This window comes from Stenella coeruleoalba (assembly GCF_951394435.1).
Source record: "Stenella coeruleoalba genome assembly, contig: scaffold_47, whole genome shotgun sequence".
Taxonomy (NCBI): Eukaryota; Metazoa; Chordata; class Mammalia; order Artiodactyla; family Delphinidae; genus Stenella; species Stenella coeruleoalba.
The window spans coordinates 1,369,202-1,392,565 of record NW_027646269.1 but is presented as its reverse complement, the minus strand read 5'-3'; the positions used below and the strand labels follow the sequence as shown (position 1 = coordinate 1,392,565).

At 44.4% G+C, this 23,364-nt stretch overlaps 1 long non-coding RNA gene across 49 annotated transcripts in view; it reads right to left on the bottom strand.

Annotated features, from left to right (window-relative positions):
- LOC307181221 overlaps positions 1-23,364 on the bottom strand; it is a 2,056,127-nt gene that overhangs the window by 1,304,537 nt on the left and 728,226 nt on the right. Inside the window, exon 2 of one of the 49 annotated variants that reach the window (XR_013826136.1) lies at positions 8,349-8,434. The exons of 46 other annotated variants lie outside the window; for them this stretch is intronic. This is a non-coding gene — a long non-coding RNA (uncharacterized lncRNA). Of the gene's footprint in view, positions 1-8,348; positions 8,435-11,511; positions 11,640-23,364 lie in introns of those variants that run through there. 2 more of the 49 variants (XR_013826147.1, XR_013826148.1) reach the window with 2 other exon arrangements.

The following is a 23,364-nucleotide window of genomic DNA, read 5'->3' as shown; positions in this document are numbered from 1 at the left end:
TTTACAGGAATCTCTTCTACGGCACAGGTTAAATATCCCAGACAGCAAATAATGGATAAAGAAGTTGCGGTACTTCTGTACAACAGAATACCACTCAGCAATGAAATCTATGTCACCAGGCCCGTACCAGCATAATGAGTGGATTGAGGCACGATGATTTTAAGTGAAATAAGTCACACAGAAAAAGAAACATCATAAGTTATCACTAATACACGGAATGTGAACTTGGCTACACATGAACTGAATTACAAAACAGAACAGGGTCTCAAGTTTAGAAAACCAACTTATGCCTGCTTAAGGGGGAAGGTGAGTTGGGGTGCTGCATAAAAGCAGAGTTTGAAATTAGCACAGATACCGTTCCATAAGCCAAATATGTAATAGACAAGAGCTACCCTTTGCTCAACGAAATGGATTCAACAATGAGGTATCACCTCACACCTGGTAGAATAGGCATCATTGAAAATCTACAAACAAAAAATGCTGGAAAGGGTGTGGAGAAAAGGAACCCTCTTCCACTATTGTTGGGAATATAAATTGATACAGTCATTATGGAGAACAATATGGAATTTCTTAAGAAACTAACAATAGAATTACCATATGATACAGCAATCCCAGTACTGGACATATACCCAGACAAAACCATAAATCAAAAAGAGTCATTCACCGCAATGTTCATTGCATCACTATTTACAATATCGAGGTAATGGAAGCAACCTAAATGCCCACAGACAGACGAATGCATAAAGCTGTGGTACATATATAAAATGGAATATTACTAAGCCATGAAAAGGAATGAAATTGGGTCATTTGTAGAGACGTCGATGGATCTAGAGACTGTCATACAGAGTGAAGTAAGTCAGAAAGAGAAAAACAAATCTTGTATATTCATGCATATATGTGGAACCTAGAAAAACTGTACAGATTAACCATTTTGCAAGGCATAAATAGAGCAACAGATGTAGACAACAAACGTATGGACAACAAGGGGGGAAAGCTGTTGGGGGGTGGTGGTGGGAGGAGTTGAGAGACTGGGATTGGCATGTATACATTTATATGTATAAAATAGATAACCAATAAGAACCTGCTGTATAAAAATATAAAATAAAATTCAAAATTAATAAGAAGTAAAATTTAAAAAATAAAACAGAAAAAACAATTATTCCCTGCACATACATGTATTTATATGAATAAATTATTTCCATGCTTATATCTGTAAATACAAAAAAGAGGAATAAAATCTACCTTGAACCAAAAACGAAAAAGAGAAAAAAAACACAGAACCCACCAGTTACACAGAGGAAAACCGTATCAGGGCACTTGCTCCAGTTGTAAACAATTCTGAAGTTGGTCAGTGGTGGGGAATCGTCTCCCATTCAGCCAGCAGCCCCCACGCAACAAGCGTCCTCATTGCAAAGCTGGGGCACCGTGCCGAGGCATCTGTGAGTAAACGTGAGCTGAGCCCCAGGCCAGTTGCTGCTGAACTATTCCCACCCGTCCCAGGTAAAACACCTGAATATATACAAGGACTTGAAAGCCTAGAGGAAGGGCCATAGAGCCACACGAGTGACAGCATGCCGGCCGACTTGGTGCCTGCAGGCCAGCCAGGATGGTCCTGGCCCTGGGTGCTCTTCTGGAAGATTTCCATTTCCCTGCCTGAGATACCCGTCCTGTCCCTGCCCCCACTGCTTTTTTCCTTCCTCACCTCTGCCCAGGGAGAAATTCCAGCAGCAGGTATGGGTGACACATCCTCTTCTTTAGCAGGTGGCAGCCTGGCAACTGCTGCAGAAAGTCCAGCAGAGCCCCACTCACACTGGGCCACCCACAAAGCCGTGGCCTCTCACTCCCTCCCACCAGCCCAGCCCCGAGACTGCTGACAGGGCAGAGAAAATGGCGTCAGGCACGGCTGCAGGGGCTCTTGCTGCCTGGAGTGGTATTTATATTGATCTCAACCCAGGCACACCTGGGGAGGGCTGGCCGGCACGGTAAGGCTGCCCAGGTCAGCCAATCATCACCCCTCAGGGGCTCACAGTTGCAGAAAATGGAACTTGCTGAACCGGCCAGGTCCAAGGAACAGGTGTGGGCTCCTGAGAGTCAGGATAGACAAGGGGCTGCAGCTTTGGCTTGTTTTCTAATCATTTTATCTGGCCCATGAGTGGGAGACAACTTCAAGAAAACCCTCTCCTAATGAGAGGAACCCAGGAGTCAGGGAGAGGAGGGGTGGGTGGTGGTTGGAGACAGAGGCCTGGTGCCCCGGGTGCAGTGGAAGTCTCTGGAAGACCAGGTGGAGGGAGGCCTCACGGAGTGATGCCCAGGGTCACAGACCTGTCGCAGCTGCTGTTTGTTAGTTCAAGTCCTGCTCTGAGGTGCTCTGTGTCAGCTCTGAGCGACAGGTGAGCTGGGGGTGCTCTGCAATGAGGGCTATGTGCACGGTTCCTGTGTGCCCAGCCCTGCCACGGTACCTGCAAGGGTAGCTCTGTATCCTGGGAGGGGCCTGACCATGAGAGCCCCGTGGGCTGGGGTGGGGGTGGGGTACCTGCCCAGGTGAGCTCCATATTCTGGGATTGGTCTGACCACGAGAGCCCCATGGGCTGCTGGGGACCTGGTAAAGGATGTCAGGACACTCAGTGAAGCCACCGAAGATATACCTCCAGTTGCTCCTAATTCCTACACCCTGCTGGTCATTCTACCAACCACCAGGACATGGTATTCTGTATTAGTCTTCAATGATGCCTTCTTTTGTATTCCATTAGTCCCAGAGTCACAAGAAATTTTGGCTTGTGAGTGGCAGGACTCAACATACAACTAAAACAATACTTCCGGGCCGTCTGGCCCCAAGGGTGCAAAAATTCCCACACCATCTTTGGGGAAAGCTTAGCTAAAGACCTAAAAGTTCTACCTCTGGAAAAGGAAACCCTCCTTCAATATGCAGACGACATTCTGATCACCAGCCCTACTAAGGAGGCCTCTGAACTACCAAGCCAATAAAGGATAGAAGTTGTCCAAGAAAAAGCTCAAATATCACAGACTGCGGTGACCTGCCTGGGCTTCATTCTCACAGAAGGTCAGAGAAGCCCATCCCAGGAAAGGGAAGAAACCATTTTCAGCCTTACCCCTTTCTAAAACTAGAAGACAGCTTAGGGGTTCCTGGGGACGCCAGGGTTTGCTGCTTCTGGATCCCTAACTACAGTCTACTAGCTGGGCCTCTATATGAAACACTGAAAGGTAAAGATGATGATCCTTTTGAATAGAATCCAGAAGTGGCCTTTCAAGAATGGAAAGAGCAGTCAATTCAGACCCTTGCCCTGGAACTCCCTAATTTAGCTAAACCCTTTGACCTTTACATTCCCGGTGAAAGGTGAATCGCCATTGGAGAATTAGTGCAAAAACTGGGACCACTTGAAATGGAACAATGCAAGAATGCCATCCAGGTAGGATAAACTACGGTCACTAAGGGGCTTGGCCCACTGCCACATCTGGCCAAGATACTGGCGGTATCTAAAAACCTGGAAATCAGCAGCCCAAAAGGCCACCTCCCTCCTAAGGGAAAAGGACCCCACGTGGTGATCCTAACCACCAACCATGCCCTGAAGTTGCAGGGTTCGCTCCGTGGGCACACCGACCTCGAGTGAGGAGGCCCTCCAACTCCAACATCCAGAGAGATAACCGGGGGCAACAGGGCACCATGACGACTCGTGTGAACATCACTTGACCTGGAGTTTCTCTCATAAAACAACAAGAGTGTGTCCCAAAAGAGTAGACTACTGCTTGCAGGACTTACTGCACCCAGAGGGGAGCTAATAATCTTGGCGGGGGAACAGTATACCACACTGTCACCATAGAAAAGCCTACAGACACCGTGATGATGGTGGCCAATAAGACCGGCTGGACTCCTGTTTACTTCAAAAGGCTGTTGACTCAGTAGCCATCATGGTCCTTGATCACCACTGACCCTGGACTGTCTGGGAGTTGAGCGGGCAGGGCTCTGACACCTGGTGCTGTTTGTACGTTAATTCAGGGGCCTAACTGAAGAAAGCGCAGACTACTGGTCAGAGCATCTAGGCTGGCAGAGACGGTCAGCCTAAGGTGGCCGAACAAATGTGGGGCGGGGTGAAACCGGCCCCCACAGCGTCTCTGCACATCTCTTTCCTGGACCCTTAAAGGTCATTAGAATCTATAACACTTCCAATGCTGGTGCTCAGGTGGACGAGCAGGGAGGCAGGGGTCCTGGGGACAATCAACGTCACCGGGAGGCTGCTGGGGAGAAGCTCTGACCCTCGCCCCAGGGTATGAGGGCTCCCAACTCAGCACTCAGCAGTTACAGAAGAAGGGTCTGCACCCTCAGCACTCCAAGAATGAGGAACGGGACAAAAGGCAGAGGAGGGGTTTGTCCCCAGCAAAGCCCATTAAAAATCCCTGGGAGATAAAAATAGAATCTGGGCAATAAAGTCAAGTCTAACCTTTTTTATCCTTTGTGCTTTGTCTAATTTCACGTGCTCCTAGGGTCCCGCATGCAGAGGTTCCACACCCGGCACTTCAGACCAGATTTCCTACTGCAGAATGGCTGGGTCGACACCTCAGCTCCTGGGGCCCAGTGCAGACTCCACGATATAGAGCCTGAGCTACAGCCAACCCGGCCCTCGAGAGCTCCACCGCCTCCATCCCTCCCACTGACTCTGACAGGATCTCTACACAGCAGCCCAGCCCACAGCCCACGGGGTAGTGCATGCTCTCACCTCCCCATTCTCTGATCAAAATATAAAGTTTCCTTTGCTTGTGAACAAAACTCAGTCTCGATCTGTTGGTCCCAATGACACTGGGCACGGGGACACTTGTTGGGGTCCACTCTGGAGGATCAGTAACAGAAATTGAGACTATTGTAACCTCAATGAACAGATGTGTGAGCCAAACTGTAGTTAACATAGAACAGTGTATAAGGCTCGGGTAAAATAAGATGTTTTTAACACTTCCATTTGATATTTCCATCACTTTTTATAAGCAAGTTCAGTGAAAAGGTTTGTCTTATTTGTCAGGTCAATATTAGAGAAACGAAGTGATTTCTTTCCAAGGATGTACATCTAATAATCTTGGTTAAACCTTCAATCTTGTTTTAAATGCTTTTCCATTGAAAATGATACCTCTCTTTCAGCTCCCCCATTTCTGAGAAGTATAAAATCTTATAATTTATTATTACCAAAGGGGAAAGGTGGGAGGAGGGATAAATTAACAGTTTGGAATGAACACATACACACTGCTATGTATAAAATAGATCATCAACAAGGAACTACTGTATAGCACAGGGAACTACACTCAACATTTTGCAATAACCTATAAGGGGAAATAATCTGAAAAAGAATAGATATTTTTATTGACATCATCTATCAATGACAGTTAAAGTGTAGCCTAAGGGAAGCTGGTGGTGAGTGCTCCTGACCCTGAAGACTTCAATCATCTAAAGTTTGGACTCTGCCTACTTCCCAAGGCCCTTAATGAACATATGTGTAGCCGTAGCTTAAAAAATTCCCCAGTTTGGGTTTCGGGGAGACACTGATTTTGAAAAAGCCCTGGTGTTCTCCTTACATGAATGGGACTCTTCCTACTGCTAAAACATGTCTGTCACACCCAGAGGATGGTATACCCTCTGATCGGGAAGAGTTTGGAAAAGGCATCTCATCTCCTCATCTCCTGGTGCTCGGGTTCACCCCTCCAGCATCTTTACTAACAGTCTCCCCACTTGGAGATGTCAGCACTGTCAACATCCTGTTGCGTACAGTTTGGAATTTGTCCAGAGGATGAAGCGGAAGGATGAGGAACAATGAGAGACAAGTCCTAGGTGTTCAGACAGGCACATGTCACTCTAATTTCCAATCAGGAAGACGAATTGATCAAAGGCTAGGGTTGCCCATGGAAACAGTATAGGGCTTGAGGAAATCCCGCTGCTTTGTGGCCAGTTCCCATAAACACGAGTTGAACAATGGAACTCAGGGGCAGTAAAATTCACAAAACTGCAGAGTTGAAAATATCCATCACTGAAAAATGTCTTGAGGAAAGTCAGAGAAAAGGACTTGTAAGCAAGGGAGAATGGCAGGAAAGGGATTTGAGGAGGTAGAAAGGACTCGCCATTAAGCACAAGAAAAGGAGCTGAACATTGCCAACATTGCAGTTGGCCAAAAAGGGTGTATGCGTTCTTTTCTGTATATATTCAAGAAAAGGGCATACACTTTTTTAGCCAACCAAACAGGTGGGCACTGGAAGTCAATACCACAAAAGATATCACTTCGCATCAGTCAGAAGAGCCATCCTCATAAAGCGTAAACAACAGAAATGCAGGACAGGGCAACGAGAAGAGGGAGCCCTGTGAGACTTATAGTGGAAATGTATATTGCCAACGGCCATTCTGGAGAAGTGTATTGTGTTTACTAAAGCATCTACAAAATGAGCTACAGAGCATAGGGCACTTGCACTCATGGGCGTATATCTTGGGAAAAACAAAAATCGAGAGGACACAGGCACCCCAATGTTTACCCCCTCTCTGTTTAAAAGATCCTCGACTAGGATATAACTTAAATGTCTCTGGAGGGAAAAAATGGATAGAGATGTGGTACTTAGGTAGAGTGGAATATTATTCAGCCTGGAAATCAATGAAATATGGCCAGTTGTAACAACTCCGGAGGAGTTACGTATGATCATTCTAAGTGACAGAATTCAAAAAGAAAAAGACACATATCATAAGATATCACTTAAAGGTGGAATCCAAAATGGCTACACATGAAATAAATTACAAAACAAAAACATAGTCAAATATGTAGAAAACACGCATAAGGCTGCTAAACGGGAAAGGTGGGGAGGGGTGAGGCATCATCCAGGAGGTTGAAATTAGCAAAGATACCATTCCAAATACCAAACTGATAATCAACAAGGCCTACACGGTAGCTAAAAGAACTGCACTCAGCACACTCAAGTCACCGGAAAAGAATATATACGACTGGTAAGAATCTGAAAAAGAATTTATTGATGTCTCTCTGTACGTGAATCAAGTGGATGTACAGCAGCAAGAAACAGAGCTTTGAAAATCAGCTGTAACCAATATAGTAATAAATTGAAAAAAATAAACGACAGAGAGACAGAGAAAACCTCTTACAACTTTTCCTCAGGGACGGTGATGCAACATGGATTGAACACATCTAGACCCACAGCAGGATGAGACATAAGGCTGGAAACTGTTTGCACTAAGAGAAATGTGAGGTTGGGTGAGGAAATGCACACCCTTTAAAGTAATACTACCTGGTACCCATTCAATGGGTCCCAAATCTGCAGGTTCAAGGGATCTTCCTACAGCTAAAACATGCATGGAAAACCCAGAGGACTGTACACCATGTGATCGGGAGATGTGTCTAAAATGCACCTCATTTATCCTCTCCTGCTGCTCCTGTTCACCATTCCAGCCACGCTACTTAGAATCTCCCCACTTGGAGAATCAGCACATTTAAACTTCTGTTTCACACATTTTGCAAATTGTGAGGAGGATGAACGGGAAGAGGGGGAACCAATGAGAGAAGAGTTGTAGGGGTTTGGACGGGCACATATCACTCTAATTTCCCATTAAGAATAAGAATTAAAGAAAGGCTCAGCCTGCCTCGCCGGAGCCAAAATAGGGCCTGAAGCAATCCTGCGAGTTTGAGGCCAGCTCACAAAAGAGCAACTTAAAAAATGGAGCTCAGGGTCACTGCAATTCACAAACCTGCAGAGTTATAAATGAAAACTAACGTCCAAAAATATGTTGAGGTAAGGCAAAGAAGAGGATCTGAATGCAAGACAGAATTGCAAGAAACAGATTTCAAGAGATAGATTGGACTCGTCTTTAACGCACATGAAAAGCGGCAGAATTTCGACAATGATGCAGTTGGCCCAAAAGGGCGTATGCGTTTTTTCCTGACTATATCCAGGAAAAAACGCATACGCACTTTATGGGCAACGAAGCAAGCAAGCAATGCAAATGTGCACAACAAAGAAGTCTCACTTCCCACCGGTCAAAAGGGCCATCCTAAAAAATTGTAAAAACCAGAAATGCAGGACAGGCCATGGAGAACTGGGAACCTTGTTATGCTGATGGGCGGGATGTAAATTGCCAACAGACACTCGGGAGAAGTGTATGGTGTTTCCTGAAACATCTAAAAAACAAAGCAACAGAGCCTAGGGCACTTCCACTTATGGTCCTATAGCTTAGGGAAATTAAAATCAAAAAGACACAGCCACCCCAAAGTTTGGGACGCCTCTGTTTACAAGAACCTCATTTACCGGACAAGTTTAATATCACAGAAAGTGAAAAATGGATAAAGAACTTGTGGTACTTACGTACAATGCAGTATCACTCAGCAATGAAATCTATGTCATCAGGACCGTAGCAGCATAATGAGTGGATTCAGGTACGAAGATTCTAAATGAAATAAGTCACACAGAAAAAGAAACATCATAAGATTTCACTAATACACGGAATGTAAACTTGGCTACACAGGAACTGCATTCCAAAACAGAACAGGGTCTCAAATATAGAAAACCAACTTATGCTTGCTTAAGGGGAAAGGTGAGTTGCGGTGCTGCATAAAACCAGAGATTGAAATGAGCACAGATAAAGTTCCTTAAGCCAAATATGGAATAGACAAGAGCTACTCCTTGCTCAACGAAATGGACTCAACAACCCATATTAAACGCCTAAGAATGTACCTGACTAGTAAGTATCTTAAAACCTATGGATTGCTATGTCTCCAAAAGAGAATCAAGCGTGTGTACAGGGGCATAAACGCAGCAGTGATAGGATTGGAGAGGTTCGGTGAGCAAATGAAGACCCTTTGAAGACATATTGCATGGTACCCATTCCACGGGTCTCAACTCTCCAGGTTTAAGGTATTCTTCCTTCAGCTAAAACATGCATGTGGAACCCAGAGTATGATCAACCGTGTGAACGGGAGACGTGTTCAAATATGTCTCAGTTTTCCTCCCCTGGTACTCGGGTGCAACATTCCAGACGCTTTACTAACACTCTCCCCACTTGGAGAGTCAGCGCCTTTAACCTCCTGTTTGGCCCAGTTTGCAATTTCTGCGGAAGATGAACAGGAATAGGGAGAACCAATGAGAGACTAGCTGGAGGTGTCTGGACGGGCAAATTTAACTCTCAATTCCCACCAGGAAGAGGAAATAACCAAAGGCTCAGCGTGCCGTGCCGGAACCAGATTAGGGCCTGAAGCCATCCTGCGGTGTTGCGGCCAGCTCACAAGAAAGCGAGTTGAAGAAAGGAGCTCAGGGACACTATAATTCACAAAACTGCAGAGTTATAAATGACAGCTATCGTCCAAAAATATACTGAAGTAAGGCTGCCAAGAGGACTTGAAAGCAGGGCAGAATTGCAGGAAACCGATTTCAGGAGGTAGACTGGAATTGCATTGAAAGCATAGGAAAAGAGGCAGAAGGTCCACAATGATGCACTTGGCCAAAAAGGGCGTATGCGTTTTTTCCTGAATATATTCAGGAAAAAACGTATACACCCTTTTTGGCCAACCAAGCAAGCTTGCAAAGGAAATCTGCACTACAATGAAGTCTCACTTCCCCCCGGTCAAAAGGGCCATCTGAAAAAAGTGTAAAATCCAGAAAGGCAGGACAGGCCATGGAGAACTGGGAGCCTTGTTATGCTGATGGGCGGGATGTAAATTGCCAACAGACACTGGGGAGAAGTGTATGGTGTTTTTTACTGAAACATCTAAAAAACAAAGCAACAGAGCCTACGGCACTTCCACTTATGGTCCTATAGCTTAGGGAAATTAAAATCAAAAAGACACAGCCACCCCAAAGTTTGGGACGTCTCTGTTTACAAGAACCTCATTTACAGTACAAGTTCAACATCACAGAAAGTGAAAAATGGATAAAGAAGTTGTGGTATTTACTTACAAAGCAATATCACTCAGCAATGAAATCTATGTCATCAGGCCCTTAGCAGCATAATGAGTGGATTCAGGTACGATGATTCTAACTGAAATAAGTCACACAGAAAAAGAAACATCATAAGATATCACTAATACACGGAATGTAAACTTGGCTACACAGGAACTGCATTCCAAAACAGAACAGGGTCTCAAATTTAGAAAACCAACTTATGCTTGCTTAAGTGGAAAGGTGAGTTGGGGTGCTGCATAAAACCAGAGATTGAAATGAGCACAGATAAAGTTCCTTAAGCCAAATATGGAATAGACAAGAGCTACTCCTTGCTCAACGAAATGGACTCAACACCGCATATTAAACGCCTAAGAATGTACCTGACTAGGAAGTATCTTAAAACGTATGGATTGCTATGTCTCCAAAATAGAATCAAGCATGTGTACAAGGGTCATAAAGGCAGCAGTGATAGGATTGGAGAGATTCGGTGAGCAAATGAAGACCCTTTGAAGTCATATTGCATGGTACCCATTCCACGGGTCTCAACTCTCCAGGTTTAAGGTATTCTTTCTTCAGCTAAAACATGCATGTGGAAACCAGAGTATGATCAACCGTGTGATCGGGAGACGTGTTCAAATATGTCTCAGTTTTCGTCCCCTGGTACTTCGGTGCAACATTCCAGACGCTTTACTAACACTCTCCCCACTTGGAAAGTCAGTGCCTTTAACCTCCTGTTTGGCCCAGTTTGCAATTTCTGCGGAAGATGAACAGGAATAGCGAGAACCAATGAGAGGCTAGCTGGAGGTGTCTGGACGGGCAAATTTAACTCTCATTTCCCACCAGGAAGAGGAAATAACCAAAGGCTCAGCGTGCCGTTCCGGAACCAGATTAGGGCCTGAAGCCATCCTGCGGTGTTGCGGACAGCTCAAAAGAAAGCGAGTTGAAGAAAGGAGCTCAGGGGCACTGTAATTCACAAACCTGCAGAGTTATAAATGACAGCTATCGTCCAAAAATATACTGAAGTAAGGCTGCCAAGAGGACTTGAAATCGGAGCAGAATTGCAGGAAACCGATTTCAGGAGGTAGACTGGAATTGCATTGAAAGCATAGGAAAAGAGGCAGAAGGTCCACAATGATGCACTTGGCCAAAAAGGGCGTATGCGTTTTTTCCTGAATATATTCAGGAAAAAACGCATACGCCCTTTTTGGCCAACCCAGCAAGCTTGCAAAGGAAATCTGCACTACAATGAAGTCTCACTTCCCCCCGGTCAAAAGGGCCATCTGAAAAAAGTGTAAAATCCAGAAAGGCAGGACAGGCCATGGAGAACTGGGAGCCTTGTTATGCTGATGGGCGGGATGTAAATTGCCAACAGACACTCGGGAGAAGTGTATGGTGTTTCCTGAAACATCTAAAAAACAAAGCAACAGAGCCTAGTGCAATTCCACTTATGGTCCTATAGCTTAGGGAAATTAAAATCAAAAAGACACAGCCACCCCAAAGTTTGGGACGCCTCTGTTTACAAGAACCTCGTTTACCGTACAAATTCAATATCACAGAAAGTGAAAAAGGATAAAGAACTTGTGGTACTTACGTACAATGCAGTATCACTCAGCAATGAAATCTGTGTCATCAGGCCCTTAGCAGCACAATGAGTGGATTCAGGTATGATGATTCTAACTGAAATAAGTCACACAGAAAAAGAAACATCATAAGATATCACTAATACACGGAATGTAAACTTGGCTACACAGGAACTGAATTCCAAAACAGAACAGGGTCTCAAATTTAGAAAACCAACTTATGCTTGCTTAAGGGGAAAGGTGAGTTGGGGTGCTGCATAAAACCAGAGATTGAAATGAGCACAGATAAAGTTCCTGAAGCCAAATATGGAATAGAGAAGAGCTACTCCTTGCTCAACGAAATGGACTCAACACCCCATATTAAACGCCTAAGAATGTACCTGACTAGTAAGTATCTTAAAACCTATGGATTGCTATGTCTCCAAAAGAGAATCAAGCACGTGTACAGGGGCATAAACGCAGCAGTGATAGGATTGGAGAGGTTCGGTGAGCAAATGAAGACCCTTTGAAGTCATATTGCATGGTACCCATTCCACGGGTCTCAAATCTCCAGGTTTAAGGTATTCTTCCTTCAGCTAAAACATGCATGTGGAACCCAGAGTATGATCAACCATGTGAACGGGAGACGTGTTCAAATATGTCTCAGTTTTCTTCCCCTGGTACTCGGGTACAACATTCCAGACGCTTTACTAACACTCTCCCCACTTGGAGAGTCAGCGCTTTTAACCTCCTCTTTGGCCCAGTTTGCAATTTCTGTGGAAGATGAACAGGAATAGCGAGAACCAATGACAGACTAGCTGGAGGTGTCTGGACGGGCAAATTTAACTCTCATTTCCCACCAGGAAGAGGAATTAACCAAAGGCTCAGCGTGCCGTGCCGTAACCAGATTAGGGCCTGAAGCCATCCTGCGGTGTTGCGGCCAGGTCACAAGAAAGCGAGTTGAAGAAAGGAGCTCAGGGGCACTGTAATTCACAAACCTGCAGAGTTATAAATGGCAGCTATCGTCCAAAAATATACTGAAGTAAGGCTGCCAAGAGGACTTGAAAGCGGGGCAGAATTGCAGGAAACCGATTTCAGGAGGTAGACTGGAATTGCATTGAAAGCATAGGAAAAGAGGCAGAACGTCCACAATGATGCACTTGGCCAAAAAGGGCGTATGCGTTTTTTCCTGAATACATTCAGGAAAAAACGCATACGCCCTTTTTGGCCAACCAAGCAAGCTTGCAAAGGAAATCTGCACTACAATGAAGTCTCACTTCCCCCCGGTCAAAAGGGCCATCTGAAAAAAGTGTAAAATCCAGAAAGGCAGGAAAGGCCATGGAGAACTGGGAGCCTTGTTGTGCTGAAGGGCGGGATGTAAATTGCCAACAGACACTCTGGAGAAGTGTATGGTGTTTCCTGAAACATCGAAAAAACAAAGCAACAGAGCCTAGGGCACTTCCACTTATGGTCCTATAGCTTAGGGAAATTAATATCAAAAAGACACAGCCACCCCAAAGTTTGGGACGCCTCTGTTTACAAGAACCTCGTTTACCGTACAAGTTCAACATCGCAGAAAGTGAAAAATGGATAAAGAAGTTGTGGTACTTACGTACAATGCAGTATCACTCAGCAATGAAATCTATGTCATCAGGCCCGTAGCAGCATAATGAGTGGATTCAGGTACGATGATTCTAACTGAAATAAGTCACACAGAAAAAGAAACATCAAAAGATATCACTAATACACGGAATGTAACCTTGGCTACATAGGAAATGAATTCCAAAACAGAACAGGGTCTCAAATTTAGAAAACCAACTTATGCTTGCTTAAGGGGAAAGGTGAGTTGGGGTGCTGCATAAAACCAGAGATTGAAATGAGCACAGATAAATTTCCTTAAGCCAAATATGGAATAGACAAGAGCTACTCCTTGCTCAACGAAATGGACTCAACACCCCATATTAAACGCCTAAGAATGTACCTGACTAGTAAGTATCTTAAAACATATGGATTGCTATGTCTCCAAAAGAGAATCAAGCATGTGTACAAGGGTCATAAACGCAGCAGTGATAGGATTGGAGAGATTCGTTTAGCAAATGAGGACCCTTTGAAGTCATATTGCATGGTACCCATTCCACGGGTCTCAACTCTCCAGGTTTAAGGTATTCTTTCTTCAGCTAAAACATGCATGTGGAACCCAGAGTATGATGAACCGTGTGATCGGGAGACGTGTTCAAATATGTCTCAGTTTTCGTCCCCTGGTACTTCGGTGCAACATTCCAGACGCTTTACTAACACTCTCCCCACTTGGAGAGTCAGTCCCTTTAACCTCCTGTTTGGCCCAGTTTGCAATTTCTGCGGAAGATGAACAGGAATAGCGAGAACCAATGAGAGGCTAGATGGAGGTGTCTGGACGGGCAAATTTAACTCTCATTTCCCACCAGGAAGAGGAAATAACCAAAGGCTCAGCGTGCCGTACCGGAACCAGATTAGGGCCTGAAGCCATCCTGCGGTGTTGCGGCCAGCTCAAAAGAAAGCGAGTTGAAGAAAGGAGCTCAGGGGCACTGTAATTCACAAAACTGCAGAGTTATAAATGACAGCTATCGTCCAAAAATAGACTGAAGTAAGGCTGCCAAGAGGACTTGAAAGCGCGGCAGAATTGCAGGAAACCGATTTCAGGAGGTAGACTGGAATTGCATTGAAAGCATAGGAAAAGAGGCAGAACGTACACAATGATGCACTTGGCCAAAAAGGGCGTATGCGTTTTTTCCTGAATATATTCAGGAAAAAACGCATACGCCCTTTTTGGCCAACCAAGCAAGCTTGCAAAGGAAATCTGCACTACAATGAAGTCTCACTTCCCCCCGGTCAAAAGGGCCATCTGAAAAAAGTGTAAAATCCAGAAAGGCAGGACAGGCCATGGAGAACTGGGAGCCTTGTTATGCTGATGGGCGGGATGTAAATTGCCAACAACCACTCCGGAGAAGTGTATGGTGTTTCCTGAAACATCTAAAAAACAAAGCAACAGAACCTAGGGCACTTCCACTTATGGTCCTATAGCTTAGGGAAATTAAAATCAAAAAGACACAGCCACCCCAAAGTTTGGAACGGCTCTGTTTACAGGAACCTCGTTTACAGTACAAGTTCAACATCGCAGAAAGTGAAAAATGGATAAAGAAGTTGTGGTATTTACTTACAAAGCAATATCACTCAGCAATGAAATCTGTGTCATCAGGCCCTTAGCAGCACAATGAGTGGATTCAGGTATGATGATTCTAACTGAAATAAGTCACACAGAAAAAGAAACATCATAAGATATCAGTAATACATGGAATGTAAACTTGGCTACACAGGAACTGAATTACAGAACAGAACAGGGTCTCAAATTTAGAAAACCAACTTATGCTTGCTTAAGGGTAAAGGTGAGTTGGGGTGCTGCATAAAACCAGAGATTGAAATGAGCACAGATAAAGTTCCTTAAGCCAAATATGGAATAGACAAGAGCTACTCCTTGCTCAACGAAATGGACTCAACACCGCATATTAAACGCCTAAGAATGTACCTGACTAGTAAGTATGTTAAAACCTATGGATTGCTATGTCTCCGAAAGAGAATCAAGCATGTGTACAGGGGCATAAACGCAGCAGTGATAGGATTGGAGAGGTTCGGTGAGCAAATGAAGACCCTTTGAAGTCATATTGCATGGTACCCATTCCACGGATTTCAACTACCCAGGTTTTAGGTATTCTTCCTTCAGCTAAAACATGCATGTGGAACCCAGAGTATGATGAACCATGTGATCGGGAGCCGTGTTCAAATATGTCTCAGTTTTCGTACCCTGGTACTCGGGTGCAACATTCCAGATGCTTTACTAACACTCTCCCGACTTGGAGAGTCAGTGCCTTTAACCTCCTGTTTGGCCCAGTTTGCAATTTCTGCGGAAGATGAACAGGAATAGCGAGAACCAATGAGAGACTAGCTGGAGGTGTCTGGACGGGCAAATTTAACTCTCATTTCCCACCAGGAAGAGGAATTAACCAAAGGCTCAGCGTGCCGTACCGGAACCAGATTAGGGCCTGAAGCCATCCTGCGGTGTTGCGGCCAGCTCACAAGAAAGCGAGTTGAAGAAAGGAGCTCAGGGGCACTGTAATTCACAAACCTGCAGAGTTATAAATGACAGCTATCGTCCAAAAATATACTGAAGTAAGGCTGCCAAGAGGACTTGAAAGCGGGGCAGAATTGCAGGAAACCGATTTCAGGAGGTAGACTGGAATTGCATTGAAAGCATAGGAAAAGAGGCAGAACGTCCACAATGATGCACTTGGCCAAAAAGGGCGTATGCGTTTTTTCCTGAATATATTCAGGAAAAAACGCATACGCCCTTTTTGGCCAACCAAGCAAGCTTGCAAAGGAAATCTGCACTACAATGAAGTCTCACTTCCCCCCGGTCAAAAGGGCCATCTGAAAAAAGTGTAAAATCCAGAAAGGCAGGACAGGCCATGGAGAACTGGGAGCCTTGTTATGCTGATGGGCGGGATGTAAATTGCCAACAACCACTCCGGAGAAGTGTATGGTGTTTCCTGAAACATCTAAAAAACAAAGCAACAGAACCTAGGGCACTTCCACTTATGGTCGTATAGCTTAGGGAAATTAAAATCAAAAAGACACAGCCACCCCAAAGTTTGGAACGGCTCTGTTTACAGGAACCTCGTTTACAGTACAAGTTCAACATCGCAGAAAGTGAAAAATGGATAAAGAAGTTGTGGTATTTACTTACAAAGCAATATCACTCAGCAATGAAATCTGTGTCATCAGGCCCTTAGCAGCACAATGAGTGGATTCAGGTATGATGATTCTAACTGAAATAAGTCACACAGAAAAAGAAACATCATAAGATATCAGTAATACATGGAATGTAAACTTGGCTACACAGGAACTGAATTACAGAACAGAACAGGGTCTCAAATTTAGAAAACCAACTTATGCTTGCTTAAGGGTAAAGGTGAGTTGGGGTGCTGCATAAAACCAGAGATTGAAAGGAGCACAGATAAAGTTCCTTAAGCCAAATATGGAATAGACAAGAGCTACTCCTTGCTCAACGAAATGGACTCAACACCGCATATTAAACGCCTAAGAATGTACCTGACTAGTAAGTATGTTAAAACCTATGGATTGCTATGTCTCCGAAAGAGAATCAAGCATGTGTACAGGGGCATAAACGCAGCAGTGATAGGATTGGAGAGGTTCGGTGAGCAAATGAAGACCCTTTGAAGTCATATTGCATGGTACCCATTCCACGGGTTTCAACTACCCAGGTTTTAGGTATTCTTCCTTCAGCTAAAACATGCATGTGGAACCCAGAGTATGATGAACCATGTGATCGGGAGCCGTGTTCAAATATGTCTCAGTTTTCGTACCCTGGTACTCGGGTGCAACATTCCAGATGCTTTACTAACACTCTCCCGACTTGGAGAGTCAGTGCCTTTAACCTCCTGTTTGGCCCAGTTTGCAATTTCTGCGGAAGATGAACAGGAATAGCGAGAACCAATGAGAGACTAGCTGGAGGTGTCTGGACGGGCAAATTTAACTCTCATTTCCCACCAGGAAGAGGAATTAACCAAAGGCTCAGCGTGCCGTACCGGAACCAGATTAGGGCCTGAAGCCATCCTGCGGTGTTGCGGCCAGCTCACAAGAAAGCGAGTTGAAGAAAGGAGCTCAGGGGCACTGTAATTCACAAACCTGCAGAGTTATAAATGACAGCTATCGTCCAAAAATATACTGAAGTAAGGCTGCCAAGAGGACTTGAAAGCGGGGCAGAATTGCAGGAAACCGATTTCAGGAGGTAGACTGGAATTGCATTGAAAGCATAGGAAAAGAGGCAGAACGTCCACAATGATGCACTTGGCCAAAACGGGCGTATGCGTTTTTTCCTGAATATATTCAGGAAAAAACGCATACGCCCTTTTTGGCCAACCAAGCAAGCTTGCAAAGGAAATCTGCACTACAATGAAGTCTCACTTCCCCCCGGTCAAAAGGGCCATCTAAAAAACGTGTAAAATCCAGAAAGGCAGGACAGGCCATGGAGAACTGGGAGCCTTGTTATGCTGATGGGCGGGATGTAAATTGCCCACAACCACTCGGGAGAAGTATATGGTGTTTCCTGAAACATCTAAAAAACAAAGCAACAGAGCCTAGGGCATTTCCACTTATGGTCCTATAGCTTAGGGAAATTAAAATCAAAAAGACACAGCCACCCCAAAGTTTGGGAAGCCTCTGTTTACAAGAACCTCGTTTACAGTACAAGTTCAACATCGCAGAAAGTGAAAAATGGATAAAGAAGTTGTGGTATTTACTTACAAAGCAATATCACTCAGCAATGAAATCTATGTCATCAGGCCCTTAGCATCACAATGAGTGGATTCAGGTATGATGATTCTAACTGAAATAAGTCACACAGAAAAAGAAACATCATAAGATATCACTAATACACGGAATGTAAACTTGGCTACACAGGAACTGAATTACAGAACAGAACAGGTTCTCAAATTTAGAAAACCAACTTACTCTTGCTTAAGGGTAAAGGTGCCTTGGGGTGCTGCATAAAACCAGAGACTGAAATGAGCACAGATAAAGTTCCTTAAGTCAAATATGGAATAGACAAGAGCTACTCGTTGCTCAACGAAATGGACTCAACACCGCATATTAAACGCCTAAGAATGTACCTGACTAGTAAGTATCGTAAAACCTATGGAATGCCATGTCTCCGAAAGAGAATCAAGCATGTCTACAGGGGCATAAACGCAGCAGTGATAGGATTGGAGAGGTTCGGTGAGCAAATGAAGACCCTTTGAAGTCATATTGCATGGTACCCATTACACGGGTCTCAACTCTCCAGGTTTAAGGTATTCTTCCTTCAGCTAAAACATGCATGTGGAACCCAATTATGATCAACAATGTGAACGGGAGACGTGTTCAAATATGTCTCAGTTTTCCTCCCCTGGTACTCGGGTGCAACATTCCAGACGCTTTACTAACACTCTCCCGACTTGGAGAGTGAGTCCCTTTAACCTCCTGTTTGGCCCAGTTTGCAATTTCTGCGGAAGATGAACAGGAATAGCGAGAACCAATGAGAGGCTAGCTGGAGGTGTCTGGACGGGCAATTTTAACTCTCATTTCCCACCAGGAAGAGGAATTAACCAAAGGCTCAGCGTGCCGTGCCGGAACCAGATTAGGGCCTGAAGCCATCCTGCGGTGTTGCGGCCAGCTCAAAAGAAAGCGAGTTGAAGAAAGGAGCTCAGGGTCACTGTAATTCACAAACCTGCAGAGTTATAAATGACAGCTATCGTCCAAAAATAGACTGAAGTAAGGCTGCCAAGAGGACTTGAAAGCGGGGCAGAATTGCAGGAAACCGATTTCAGGAGGTAGACTGGAATTGCATTGAAAGCATAGGAAAAGAGGCAGAACGTCCACAATGATGCACTTGGCCAAAAAGGGCGTATGCGTTTTTTCCTGAATATATTCAGGAAAAAACGCATACGCCCTTTTTGGCCAACCAAGCAAGCTTGCAAAGGAAATCTGCACTACAATGAAGTCTCACTTCCCCCCGGTCAAAAGGGCAATCTGAAAAAAGTGTAAAATCCAGAAAGGCAGGACAGGCCATGGAGAACTGGGAGCCTTGTTATGCTGATGGGGGGGATGTAAATTGCCAACAGACACTCGGAAGAAGTGTATGGTGTTTCCTGAAACATCTAAAAAACAAAGCAACAGAGCCTAGGGCAATTCCACTTATGGTCCTATAGCTTAGGGAAATTAAAATCAAAAAGACACAGCCACCCCAAAGTTTGGAAAGGCTCTGTTTACAAGAACCTCGTTTACAGTACAAGTTCAACATCACAGAAAGTGAAAAATGGATAAAGAAGTTGTGGTATTTACTTACAAAGCAATATCACTCAGCAATGAAATCTGTGTCATCAGGCCCTTAGCAGCACAATGAGTGGATTCAGGTATGATGATTCTAACTGAAATAAGTCACACAGAAAAAGAAACATCATAAGATATCAGTAATACACGGAATGTAAACTTGGCTACACAGGAACTGAATTACAGAACAGAACAGGGTCTCAAATTTAGAAAACCAACTTATTCTTGCTTAAGGGTAAAGGTGAGTTGGGGTGCTGCATAAAACCAGAGATTGAAATGAGCACAGATAAAGTTCCTTAAGCCAAATATGGAATAGAAAAGAGCTACTCCTTGCTCAATGAAATGGACTCAACACCCCATATTAAACGTCTAAGAATGTACCTGACTAGTAAGTATCTTAAAACCTATGGATTGCTATGTCTCCGAAAGAGAATCAAGCATGTGTACAGGGGCATAAACGCAGCAGTGATAGGATTGGAGAGGTTCGGTGAGCAAATGAAGACCCTTTGAAGTCATATTGCATGGTACCCATTCCACGGGTTTCAACTACCCAGGTTTAAGGTATTCTTCCTTCAGCTAAAACATGCATGTGGAACCTAGAGTATGATCATCCGTGTGAACGGGAGCCGTGTTCAAATATGTCTCAGTTTTCGTACCCTGGTACTCGGGTGCAACATTCCAGACACTTTACTAACACTCTACCGACTTGGAGAGTCAGTCCCTTTAACCTCCTGTTTGGCCCAGTTTGCAATTTCTGCGGAAGATGAACAGGAATAGCGAGAACCAATGAGAGGCTAGCTGGAGGTGTCTGGACGGGCAAATTTAACTCTCATTTCCCACCAGGAAGAGGAATTAACCAAAGGCTCAGCATGCCGGGTCGGAACCAGATTAGGGCCTGAAGCCATCCTGCGGTGTTGCGGCCAGGTCACAAGAAAGCGAGTTGAAGAAAGGAGCTCAGGGGCACTGTAATTCACAAACCTGCAGAGTTATAAATGACAGCTATCGTCCAAAAATAGACTGAAGTAAGGCTGCCAAGAGGACTTGAAAGCGGGGCAGAATTGCAGGAAACCGATTTCAGGAGGTAGACTGGAATTGCATTGAAAGCATAGGAAAAGAGGCAGAACGTCCACAATGATGCACTTGGCCAAAAGGCGTATGCGTTTTTTCCTGAATATATTCAGGAAAAAACGCATATGCACTTTTTGGCCAACCCAGCAAGCTTGCAAAGGAAATCTGCACTACAATGAAGTCTCACTTCCCCCCGGTCAAAAGGGCCATCTGAAAAAAGTGTAAAATCCAGAAAGGCAGGACAGGCCATGGAGAACTGGGAGCCTTGTTATGCTGATGGGCGGGATGTAAATTGCCAACAACCACTCGGGAGAAGTGTATGGTGTTTCCTGAAACATCTAAAAAACAAAGCAACAGAGCCTAGGGCACTTCCACTTATGGTCCTATAGCTTAGGGAAATTAAAATCAAAAAGACACAGCCACCCCAAAGTTTGCAAAGGCTCTGTTTACAAGAACCTCGTTTACAGTACAAGTTCAACATCGCAGAAAGTGAAAAATGGATAAAGAAGTTGTGGTATTCACTTACAAAGCAATATCACTCAGCAATGAAATCTATGTCATCAGGCCCTTAGCAGCACAATGAGTGGATTCAGGTATGATGATTCTAACTGAAATAAGTCACACAGAAAAAGAAACATCATAAGATATCAGTAATACACGGAATGTAAACTTGGCTACACAGGAACTGAATTACAGAACAGAACAGGGTCTCAAATTTAGAAAACCAACTTATGCTTGCTTAAGGGTAAAGGTGAGTTGGGGTGCTGCATAAAACCAGAGATTGAAATGAGCACAGATAAAGTTCCTTAAGTCAAATATGGAATAGACAAGAGCTACTCCTTGCTCAACGAAATGGACTCAACACCGCATATTCAACGCCTAAGAATGTACCTGACTAGTAAGTATCTTAAAACCTATGGATTGCTATGTCTCCGAAAGAGAATCAAGCATGTGTACAGGAGCATCAACGCAGCAGTGATAGGATTGGAGAGGTGCGGTGAGCAAATGAAGACCCTTTGAAGTCATATTGTATGGTACCCATTCCACGGGTCTCAACTCTCCAGGTTTAAGGTATTCTTCCTTCAGCTAAAACATGCATGTGGAAGCTAGAGTATGATCAACCATGTGATCGGGAGACGTGTTCAAATATGTCTCAGTTTTCGTACCCTGGTACTCGGGTGCAACATTCCAGACGCTTTACTAACACTCTCCCGACTTGGAGAGTGAGTCCCTTTAACCTCCTGTTTGGCCCAGTTTGCAATTTCTGCGGAAGATGAACAGGAATAGCGAGAACCAATGAGAGACTAGCTGGAGGTGTCTGGATGGGCAAATTTAACTCTCATTTCCCACCAGGAAGAGGAAATAACCAAAGGCTCAGCGTGCCGTGCCGGAACCAGATTAGGGCCTGAAGCCATCCTGCGGTGTTGCGGCCAGCTCAAAAGAAAGCGAGTTGAAGAAAGGAGCTCAGGGGCACTGTAATTCACAAACCTGCAGAGTTATAAATGACAGCTATCGTCCAAAAATAGACTGAAGTAAGGCTGCCAAGAGGACTTGAAAGCGGGGCAGAATTGCAGGAAACCGATTACAGGAGGTAGACTGGAATTGCATTGAAAGCATAGGAAAAGAGGCAGAACGTCCACAATGATGCACTTGGCCAAAAAGGGCGTATGCGTTTTTTCCTGAATATATTCAGGAAAAAACGCATACGCCCTTTTTGGCCAACCCAGCAAGCTTGCAAAGGAAATCTGCACTACAATGAAGTCTCACTTCCCCCCGGTCAAAAGGGCCATCTGAAAAAAGTGTAAAATCCAGAAAGACAGGACAGGCCATGGAGAACTGGGAGCCTTGTTATGCTGATGGGCGGGATGTAAATTGCCAACAACCACTCGGGAGAAGTGTATGGTGTTTCCTGAAACATCTAAAAAACAAAGCAACAGAGCCTAGGGCACTTTCACTTATGGTCCTATAGCTTAGGGAAATTAAAATCAAAAAGACACAGCCACCCCAAAGTTTGGAAAGGCTCTGTTTACAAGAACCTCGTTTACAGTACAAGTTCAACATCGCAGAAAGTGAAAAATGGATAAAGAAGTTGTGGTATTAACTTACAAAGCAATATCACTCAGCAATGAAATCTATGTCATCAGGCCCTTAGCAGCACAATGAGTGGATTCAGGTATGATGATTCTAACTGAAATAAGTCACACAGAAAAAGAAACATCATAAGATATCAGTAATACACGGAATGTAAACTTGGCTACACAGGAACTGAATTACAGAACAGAACAGGGTCTCAAATTTAGAAAACCAACTTATGCTTGCTTAAGGGTAAAGGTGAGTTGTGGCGCTGCATAAAACCAGAGATTGAAATGAGCACAGATAAAGTTCCTTAAGTCAAATACGGAATAGACAAGAGCTACTCCTTGCTCAACGAAATGGACTCAACACCGCATATTAAACGCCTAAGAATGTACCTGACTAGTAAGTATCTTAAAACCTATGGATCGCTATGTCTCCGAAAGAGAATCAAGCATGTGTACAGGGGCATAAATGCAGCAGTGATAGGATTGGAGAGGTTCGGTGAGCAAATGAAGACCCTTTGAAGTCATATTGCATGGTACCCATTCCACGGGTCTTAACTCTCCAGGTTTAAGGTATTCTTCCTTCAGCTAAAACATGCATGTGGAACCTAGAGTATGATCAACCATGTGATCGGGAGACGTGTTCAAATATGTCTCAGTTTTCGTACCCTGGTACTCGGGTGCAACATTCCAGACGCTTTAGTAACACTCTCCCGACTTGGAGAGTCAGTCCCTTTAACCTCCTGTTTGGCCCAGTTTGTAATTTCTGCGGAAGATGAACAGGAATAGCGAGAACCAATGAGAGGCTAGCTGGA